The 10,741-nt window shown below is 39.0% G+C and overlaps 1 non-coding gene across 1 annotated transcript; it reads right to left on the reverse strand.

The window, feature by feature from the left end:
* Positions 1–2,200: 2,200 nt before the first annotated feature.
* On the reverse strand, positions 2,201–2,307 carry LOC121231696 (small nucleolar RNA R71). The gene has a single exon (XR_005929752.1). It is a non-coding gene; the product is annotated as a small nucleolar RNA R71 (small nucleolar RNA).
* Between the last annotated feature and the right edge of the window lie 8,434 nt (positions 2,308–10,741).

Consider the following 10,741-nt stretch of genomic DNA (forward strand, 5'->3'; position numbering starts at 1 on the left):
ATGATAATAATAATAATATAAAAGAATAAAAAAATAATGATATTAATACGTAAATATAAATAGAAATATAATATGTAGATGATAAACCGTAATCTATACATATTTTTATCCTATGCTTAGCACATTTATGGATGGTTTCTCCTTAGATTTGGTGAATTCGATGCTCTTAATTCTTTAATTTCATGTTTTATACTTAGGTGAGCATAGGAGAGTAAAAAGAGTGAAAAACGGGCCGAAAATGGAGAAAATAGACCCACATGGGAAATCAACACGGCCTGGACTTCCTCACACGGGTAAGCTACACAGCTGTGTCTATTTGGCAGGATCAAAGCACGAATTACACGAGTAGACTACACGCCAGTGCCTATTTAACAGCCTTTACCACGGGCTGGAGTAATCGCACACGGGCGTGTCTTTGTCAAGCCCAAGTATAGTCCTATTCGAAAAAGACCACTTTTGAGGGCTCTTAGGCATTTAAAGCCTATTTAAATACCTGAGGAGGCACTTAGAACACACATACGGAGTAGGAGGCAAGGACTTACTCTAGGGAAGTTGATTGATCCATCTCAGAAGCCGGATTCATCATCAAGACTGAAGATCTCCCTTCAATTTCCATTCAGGGGTTTTGGGTTTTCTTTATGTTTTGTATTCATTATTCTTCTGAGATGTTTTCTTTTATAATTATGAACTAAACCCCCTAAATACTTAAGGGGAATGAAACCAAAAATGGATCTTGTTATTATTATCTGAATTATATGATAAATATTTGACTTGTTCTTAATTATGTATTCTTAATTCTTGTCTTAATATTCTAGGATATTGATTCAAGTTAATGCGCTTATTCAGAGTAGCAAAAGTCCCTATCTGAAAGTAAATTTGTCATAATTAAGCTGGGTTGACTGCACGTCTAGAGATAGAGTGATAAGATTTTACCGGATTAGGGTGAAACCTAATAAGGGGATTCATAAATCGAATTAATCCAACACTAGGGTATTAATTAGAAATTGATTTCAATTAATCAACCTAGGGTTAGACGTTATTAGTCACGAGAGAGATAATAATATAACTTAGGGATTTCTATGGATCAAGTCAAATGAATAAATCATCTGATTCAGAGTCAAATAACAAGTGAAGTCTAGGTGGATTTTTCATTGGGTATTGTCTTAATAAATCGAATTTTCCCAAAAGCTTTTCCCTAATTTCTCTCTGTGCACTCTTAGTTTAGTTAATTAGTTTAGATAAACAAATCCTTTAATTTTTAGGCTAGATAATAAAAAGAAAGTAATTACTAGTACTCTTGGTTCCTCTAGGTTCGACAATCCGGTCTTACTAAAGCTATACTACAGTTCGATAGGTACACTTGCCTTCATCGTGATAATAGTTAGTTGTACACTTGCCTTCATCGTGATAATAGTTAGTTTCAAGAACGATTAATTATAAATTTTTAAAACCTGTCACGAATATCACGTATCAAGTTTTTGGTACCGTTGCCGGGAACCTAAGATATTAGGAACACTCGATTTTTATTACTTTAGCCATTTTACTTTATTTGTAATTTAAATTTTTATTTTATTTTCTAATTTTTCTTTTATTTGCTCCTAGTAGGTTTTTATAGTGTATGACTAGAAGAAACTCGTCAGGACCATTACTGTTTGATTGTGAGATCGATCGTACAGTTTGCAAAAATCGAAGAGAAATAAGCCAAAGCTTACGATACACAGAGGAAGAGCAAGAAGACGATACTTCAACCATAATCGAGGAGATGGCTGAAAACCAGGAAAATCTGCTACCTCCTGCGATTGTCGCTGATCCAGTAAATCAGAATCCTACTCTGCGTACTATGTATGATTATGCTAAACCTTCTTTAACAGGAAATGAATCGAGCATAGTTAGGCCTGCTGTTGCTGCGAATAATTTTGAACTGAAACCTAACACCATTCAAATGATCCAACAGTTTGTTCAGTTTGATGGTTTGCAGGACGAGGACCTAAACGCTCATTTGGCGAATTTGTTAGAATTTTGTGACACTTTTAAAATAAATGACGTTTCTGATGATGCCATTCGCCTTCGGTTATTCCCTTTTTCATTGAGGAACAAAGCTAAACAATAGTTGAACTCATTACCACGAGGGTCAATCACTACTTGGGAACAAATGACCGAAAATTTTTTATTAAAATATTTTCCACCGGCTAAAATAGCCAAATTACGTAATGATATCTCCTCTTTTGTGCAGATGGATTTAGAAACACTCTATGATGCATGGGAGAGATACAAGGACCTTTTGCGAAGGTGCCCTCACCATGGGTTACCACTCTGGCTACAGGTTCAAACGTTTCAAAATGGCCTGAATCCTTCGACTAGACAGATTATTGATGCAGCTGCTGATGGAACTATCAATAATAAGACAGCTGAGGATGCTTATAAATTTATAGAAGAGATGTCATTGAATAATTATCAGCGGCAAGTCATGAGGACAAAGCCAACAAAAATAGTCGGCATTTTTAACGTCGATTCGGTCACTATGCTTTTTAATCAGGTAGAACTTTTGATTAGAAAAATTGACGGTTTTTTCGTTCTTCACAGGTTCACCCAGTAATGCAGTGCGAAGCAAGTGGAGGTGGATCAAGCAATTCAGAATATTCACCCCATGGCCACAACATAGAGAACGAGCAGTTAAATTACATTGGCAATAATCCTTAATCTCAAAATAATCCTTATAGTAACATTTACAATGTAGGTTGAAGGAACCACTCAAAATTTTTGGGGAGGCCAAGGAAATCAGAGACCACCACCACCTCTGGGCTTCCAACAACCACTCTACCAATAGGAAAAGAAGCCAAACCTTGAGAAGATGCTAACAAAATTCATTTCGGTGTCAGAAACTTATTTTTAGAATACCGAGACAACACTTAAGAATCAACAAGCGTCGATCCAAAGGCTTGAAACTCAGATAGGCCAGCTTGCTAAATTGATATTTAAACGCCCACAAGGTAGCCTGCCGAGTAACACTGAATCTAACCCAAAAGAGCAGCTCAATGCAATTACCATTCAAGATGTGGAAAGGTTAGTTGTACCTGAACCAGAACCGGGGTAAGAAACTGTGGTAAGTAAAGGTAAAGGTGAGGTGGATCATAAAGACCAAAAACAAGTAAGTACAGAGTATAAACCACGTGTACCATACCCAAATGCGATAAGGAAAGATCACTCAGACGAACAATTCGGGAAATTCCTTAAACTTTTAAAGAAATTACATATTAACTTACCGTTTATTAAAGCTCTTTCGTAGATGCCGAACGTAGTCAAATTTTTAAAGGAGCTTTTAACGAATAAGAGGAAGTTAGATGAGGCGTCGCATGTGGAGTTAAATGCAGTTTGCTCAGCCATACTACAGAATAAGCTAGCCAACAAATTGAAGGATCCAGGGAGTTTTACGATTCCTTGTTTAATTGGTAGCTTAGATGTTAATAATGCTTTGGTTGATTTAAGGGCTAGTATCAATGTCATGCCTTATAAAATGTTTAAACAACTAGGTCTTGGGAAACCCAAACTAACTAGGATGATCATTCAATTGGCTGATAAAACTATCAGATTTCCTAGGGGTGTTATTGAAGACGTACTCGTTAAAATTGACAAATTTATATTCCCAGTTGATTTCATTGTTCTAGACACAGAGGAGGATAGTAACGTGCCTTTAATTTTAAGAAGGCCCTTTTTAGCAACTGCCAAAACGATAATTGATGTTGGTACAGGTAAACTCACACTTTGTGTGGGAGACGAAACAATCACCCTTCAAGCTCGTAATTCGAATAACACATCGAAAATTGAAGGTGGTTTTATAAATCATACTACTAAAACTGACCATGTGGTGTAACCTACTTTGCAGAAAACAGGTTCAGAGAACACACCTGAGCCATGTTCGAGTAACGACAAAGGACCTATATATGAAGAACGAAGGCTACAAATCGAGAAACTAGATGAATGGCAGACACATAAACCGAGGACACACGAGAAACCAAAACCATGCCATGACAGGCTCAATATCTCACCAAATCAACTTAAGGTTGGAGACAAAGTACTACTAGATGCAGCAGACCCTCGTATTGCTACTTCTGAACCTAACGGAGCAATCCCTCTTATGGTACTCAGTATTTTCTCATATGGTAAAGTCGAGGTAATTCATCCCAAATTTGGCACTTTTAAGGTAAACAATACTCGTCTTAAACCTTATGTTGATAAAATTGATAGCAAGGATGAGGAGTGTAAACTCTTCGCACCACCATAACCATGTAACAGAAAGGTAAGTCAAGCTTAGACTATAAATAAGCGCTTCTCGGGAGGTAATCCGAGCACTAACGATGTTAACTTCTTTAAAATTTTAGTTTTTGACATTTAATCACTAACTAAGTCATTGAAACAAAGGTTTTCTAATCCACACAGTCAAGCACAGAGGCGTGCCTTAGGTCGTGCTCACACCACGGGAGGAGACACGGCCGTGCGATACGACTGTGTGAAAAGAGGGTAAAATTTTTTCGTAACACGGGATGCGATAAGTTGCCACGGCCGTGCGACGTGGCCTTGGCCGAGTCTGTCAAACCAACACGGATGTGCGACACGCCCATGCCCATCAACCGTGCTCAAGACTGATAAAATACCACGAGCGTGAACATCCATACACGGGCATGGGAGAAGCGAACGAAGTAGAACAAGGCCGTGCAACACGACCATGTGCACCAACAAGCCTAAGGAACACGGGCGTGGGCCGAATGCAAAACACGCCCAAATTTAAAAAATTGCGAAATACACGGGCAAAAATTAGGGCACACGGGTGTGCCCCACGGTCGTGTGCCTCAAAATCTATATATATACTCCTTACTATTCATCACCCCCTTCCCCAAAATCCCTAACCCTAGCCGCTGCAACTTCACACGCCCTATCTGCCACGCCCATGCGCCAAGCACAGCACCACCTTCGACGACCCAAAGCTCCTCTTTCTTGCGTTTGTTCACTTTTTTCCTCTATTCTCTCCATTCTTTTACTTATTTCATGATATTTTGTTTTATTTTAAGTAATTAATCATAGTTATAATGATAGAATACTTATGCTCTTTGTTAAGAAAGTTTTCTTCTTAGTCAATACATTTTGCTACATTCATCCATTTTTTTTGTTTCCATAGATTTCATGCTTACCCACACCATATTTCATACTCATCAAACCCACATGCATTCATTCACTAGATATTTCCGTTAGCATTACTCTCGTAGTCCTATTCATAATAATGACTTGATATATCTGCTTTGGTTGTTTTAGTATATTTTTCATCTAGTACGTGAACCCCATGAAATATTCTTATTTAGTTTTAACACGCGTCATTCTTGGGGAATATTTAACTTTGACTTTTCATTGTAGGTATACAATGTCAACCTCACGTGGTAAGAAGACCCCTATCCCCGCCTCGAAAAAGAGGAAATAAGCAGCATCATCCTCGGGTCCTACCGTGGAGATCAGGCACCCATTCCTCCAATTTCCTTTGGGACCCCAGGAGGAACTATTTCAGATATTACGGGCTCGACCCCTAGGTGTGGGCCGTTGCATTGACTGGGCCGCACTTGAACAAATTCAAATAGCTGACGCGGTCCGAGCCCTCCTAATGATTGACCCGTGTGGGCTCTTCTTTGAGATCATCGAGCCGACGTACCTCGAGCTCACAATCCTGGAACGATCTAGGTCGTCATGACCAACTTCGACGATCCTGGAACGATCTAGTTCTACCTTGGTGGTCTAGTGCGCCAGTTGAGTGTACTAGAGTTTTGAATTGCACTAGGGCTGTACATGGAGGAGTTCATAGACGAAAATGAAATAGACACCCTCCATCGCCACATCTACTACTCTCCCTCAAAGTGCTGGAAGGACCTCGTCCCTGCCTCGGCCACCTATGATCCTAGCCGCTCTAAGGCATCAGCCCTCGCCTCATCCCTGCGATCCCTATACGCCATCTTGGCCCACACTCTGATAGGACGGCGAGAGAGCACTGGCGTCGTCAATACTCACGACGCCTCTTTCTTGTGGAGCATGGTGAACGGGCATGTCTTCGACCTTGCCTATTTCATTGCCCACGCCATCTGCTATCAGACGGAGCGGCATAGGAGAGGAGTCATCTTTATTGGTCCCTATGTGACTCGATTGGCTCGGCACTTTGGGCTCCTCAACACAGCGGCTGTTGTAGGCCAATTTTAGCCCATTTACATCAAAACCCAATTTAGCCTTACCTAACCCACCAAAATTAAACCCAAAACCCAAAATATTAACTACCCAAAGCCCAATTTATATCAAAACCCCAATGGCCCAAACCCTAAGCCCAAATCAAAATAAAAAAAAACCCTAGCCCACAACTTAAACTTTTCTCAACTAAATCTTAGCCTTTTCCACCACCAACTCCACTAGCCACACCTTTTCCACCACCAACTCTACTAGCCACTCCTTTTCCACCACCAACTCCACTAGCCACACATTTTCCACCACCAAATCCACTAGCCACACTTGCTCCATTACCTACTCCACTAACCACACTTGCTCCACCACCATTTGTACCTACAAATGAAGACATAAACAATAAAAAAATATTTTGTAAATGGCTATATAAGCCTTCTCATATTTTGTATATGGGGGGATTGTTTTTTTGGAGAGTTTTTGGGAGTGAAAGTTATTGTAAAGGATTTTTGGAGAGGTTTCTTTTTAAAGTAATCAAGGAGAAGAGTTATTGTGAAGGCTAGTTTTTGGAGAAGCTAGTTTTTTTTTAAGATTAATCAAAGATCAAAGCAAAAGAGGTTTCTTTGTCTATCTTCATTTTAAGTTCTTTGTTTACTTATTGTTTTCCTTCAAATCTTATTTTGTTTCTTTTATACGAAAGTAAAAAAAAATAAAAGGAGGAAGCTTACCCATTTTTACCGAAAAAGTTTTTTTGAGGTCCGGCTGCCGTGTACGGTGGCGCTGGCGGCGGTCCGGCGACCGGACGATGGCCGACCTTGTGGCCGAAAATCATCCACCCTCTCCCTCTCTCTCCTTTTTTTGTTATTATTATATTTCTTAATATTATATTATATATATTCTTTTAATATATTAGGTATATTTTAAATTCTATATTACGTATATATATTATACTATTTTATGTATATATCTTTAATATTATATTATTTATATATATATTTTTACATGTTATCTTATGTATATATCTTAACTATATTATGTATGTATTTTAACACTATATTATGTACATATTTTTAATATTATCACGTATTTATTTTTTATATATGTACATATTGATGTAGTATTATTAATAGTATTGATTTTAAACATCATTATTATTTCTAATATATATATATTATGTACATTTTTTATTTCTATTTTATTTTTTATTTGTCAATATTAATTATTATTATTCTAATATTTTGATATTTTAATATTTTATATTTTATATATTTTATTATTCACATCATTATTCGCATTTTTTTGACAATAATATTCTTGGATTTTTTTTACTATCATTTTAAAAACTTTTTACATTTTAATTTTAAGAATAAGGTAATGTACCGATTTTAACATTAAGTCATCGATTTCATCGCTATGTTGGGTGAAATTAATCGGCTCGTGTTAAAAACGAGACGTCCTTCTAAAAAACAAAAAACTTGCAACTTCTCATTTCCTTCAATCGGATCACACTTAAATGTCAAATTGAATTCGTATTTTTGAAAATCAAGACAACATGTGTTTAATAAGATACCAATTTTGGGCGTCGCGAGGGTGCTAATACCTTCCTCGCGCGTAACCGACTCCCGAACCCTAAATTTTCTCTGAATTTTAACGTAGACCTAAACTTAGCCTTTTATTTGTTTTAATAAGAGATCTAATAGGTGTCCGATCACACCTAGGAAAAAGGATCGGTGGCGACTCCCTGTTTATTTCAAAAATCAAACGTCAAATTTCAAACTTTTTTTCAATAAATCGCCACAATTAGCGACCAAGCTAAGCTAAATTTTTTTTTACGTCGCTACAGCTGGCGACTCCACTGGGGACCTCCATTTTTGAGAGTTGAGTTGAATTAAACGCGTGTTGTCAAAATTTTCAAATTTCCGTGTTCAAATTAATATTTAATCATGATCCTTAAGTTTTGTTTTCGAAAAAATCATACATACGTATCTCCTAATTTGTTTTATCTTTCGTTTTAGTTTTGTAGTTTTAAAATAAATGGAAGGATTGCAAGTTTCTCCCACACACCGTGCACTTGCATTTTGCATAACATAAGCTCTCTACCCGGGCTCTGTCCGTTTAAGTGAAAGTAAACGCTATGCCTTTGTGAGTTAACTCGTCCCTCCGTACAGGCTAGTGAATACTTTCGGGTTACATATGACTTATGCTTCCGTGAGTTAACTTGTCCCTCCGCATAGGCATAAGGAAATGTAATCCCTCGAATTGAACTCGTGAGCCTGTGATGGGTTATGACCGAGGCTTCGTGCTAATCTTAGCAGATGATAGTACGAGCAATTCGAGTACCTGTCTAGAACCAAAACCGCATATAGTGAACCATACGAGCCACCCAACTAGAGCCATGCCGAACCTCCGCTCGTTTAGTAGTCACCGAAATAAGTACACGGGAAAAGCACATCTTACCTTCTATTTCTTTTACATTTGTGCTTTCTAAGCAAGGGAATCGAGTCCACTGGACCAAGTAGCTTAATTTGTTAGATTTTCCACAGTTTTTCTCTGTTTATATGTGTTGCGCTAACCAAGGTCGTTTGTCTGTATTTTTATTTTTCATCATGCATCGAAGGCATCTTGTTAGGAAGGTGTTGATTAGAGATTGGTTGCCAAAAACGGGTTTCTAATGGAGGAGTCAATTATACGAGTGACCGAAACGTTGTGTTATACTCCTTTGATTAAGGAAATGCCTAAATAGGGGCTATCTTGAAATTAACACCAAATTTTTGCATATTCATTCATGACTGACATTCATTTGACATTCATGCATTCATTCATGCATTCATTGACATTCATGCATTCATTCATGCATTCATTCATACATTGCATATCCCATACTCGGTCGCTGAAGATAAAATATATAATTCGCAATTGTAATACCACAAGACTGGAACCACGTCATCCGTATAAAATGCGCCGACAAGCTAGAGTAATGGAAACTGAATTCAATGAGAGAATTGAAAAGATGGAAAGGGCTCAAAAGGAATTACAAGAGCAACTGGCCAAATCACAACAAGAGACGAGAGACCTAATGGTGAGATCTCGAGAGGAATCACTCGAGCAAAGAGATCAGATGGCTAAAATGATGGAGATGATGACAACTTTGTTCAAAGGAAAAGGACCCATGCAGAACCCCGATGTTATGGAACTTCGGTCAAGAATTCACCACGATCAGGATCCACTTTATCCCCCGGGATTCACTCCACCGCCCGCGTATACAACACAAAGAGGGTATACTCAAGGGGAACCCACAGGCTTGGAACATCGACCTATGCCACCTGCTCCACCGACTAATTTAGGGCAAGGAATATTCGCGTCGAACCTAGGGGCTAGTCCTGCTGATCCACTAGTTCCAGATCTGGATGACCCAGCAGAGGTAGCCAAGTTGAAATTGGATAACCATGACGCAAAATATAGGAGTCTAGAGGAAAGACTCAAAGCAATAGAAGGCACTAAAGTCTTTTCCGCACTAGGTGCCAAGGAACTCAGTTTGGTACCTGATCTAATTTTGCCTCCAAAGTTCAAAGTGTCTGATTTTGAGAAGTATGATGGGACAAGGTGCCCAAAAGCACATCTCATTATGTTCTGTCGAAAAATGACCGGTTATGTGAACGAGGATAAACTACTCATACATTGCTTTCAAGATAGTCTAACAGGGTCAGCTCTTCGGTGGTACAACCAACTTAGTAGGGAAAAGATTCGATCCTGGAAGGACTTGGCGTCTGCATTCTACGAGCAGTACAAGCATGTATCAGACATGGTGCCAGACCAGATGACCTTGCAAATGATGGAGAAAAAGCCATCAGAGACCTTTAGACAGTATGCGCAGAGATGGAGAGACGTCTCGGCCCAAGTGGAGCCCCCACTAACAAAAACAGAGATAACCGTTCTCTTTATCAACACCTTAAAGGCGCCGTTTTATGACAAACTAGTGGGACGTGCCACGAAAGAGTTTGCGGATATTGTAATATCTGGTGAGCTCATAGAGAATGCCGTCAAAAGCGGTAGAATGGAAGGTTCAAAAAGGGCAGCGCCTATGAAGAAGAAAGAACCAGAAGCCCATATGGTGGGAATGGGAAACCGTTATGCCCCTAATCCATATCCAAATTAACCTCGACCTCGAAATTATCCACCTCCAAATTTTTATTATCCTTCTCAAACCCCTTACTACCAAGCACCACATCCGTCCTACCCCGTATACGCCATGAACAACCAAAGACCCGTCACCACTTTTTCACAAAACACTACACCAGTTCAAAACCAACCCAGAAACGAACCAAGACCAACAAGGCCCAACCCCGAGAGGCCACAATTTACTCTTATCCCTGTGTCGTATGGGGAATTGTACCCAAAACTCTTGGAGAAACAATTGATATCTCCCCACTACATGGCCCCCCTTAAACCTCCATACCCGAAATGGTACGATCCAAATGCTAGTTGTGCATACCATACGGGGAATCAGGGGCATTCTACTGAGAACTGTCTTGCT

This window comes from Gossypium hirsutum, chromosome A06, assembly GCF_007990345.1.
Source record: "Gossypium hirsutum isolate 1008001.06 chromosome A06, Gossypium_hirsutum_v2.1, whole genome shotgun sequence".
Lineage (NCBI taxonomy): Eukaryota > Viridiplantae > Streptophyta > Magnoliopsida > Malvales > Malvaceae > Gossypium > Gossypium hirsutum.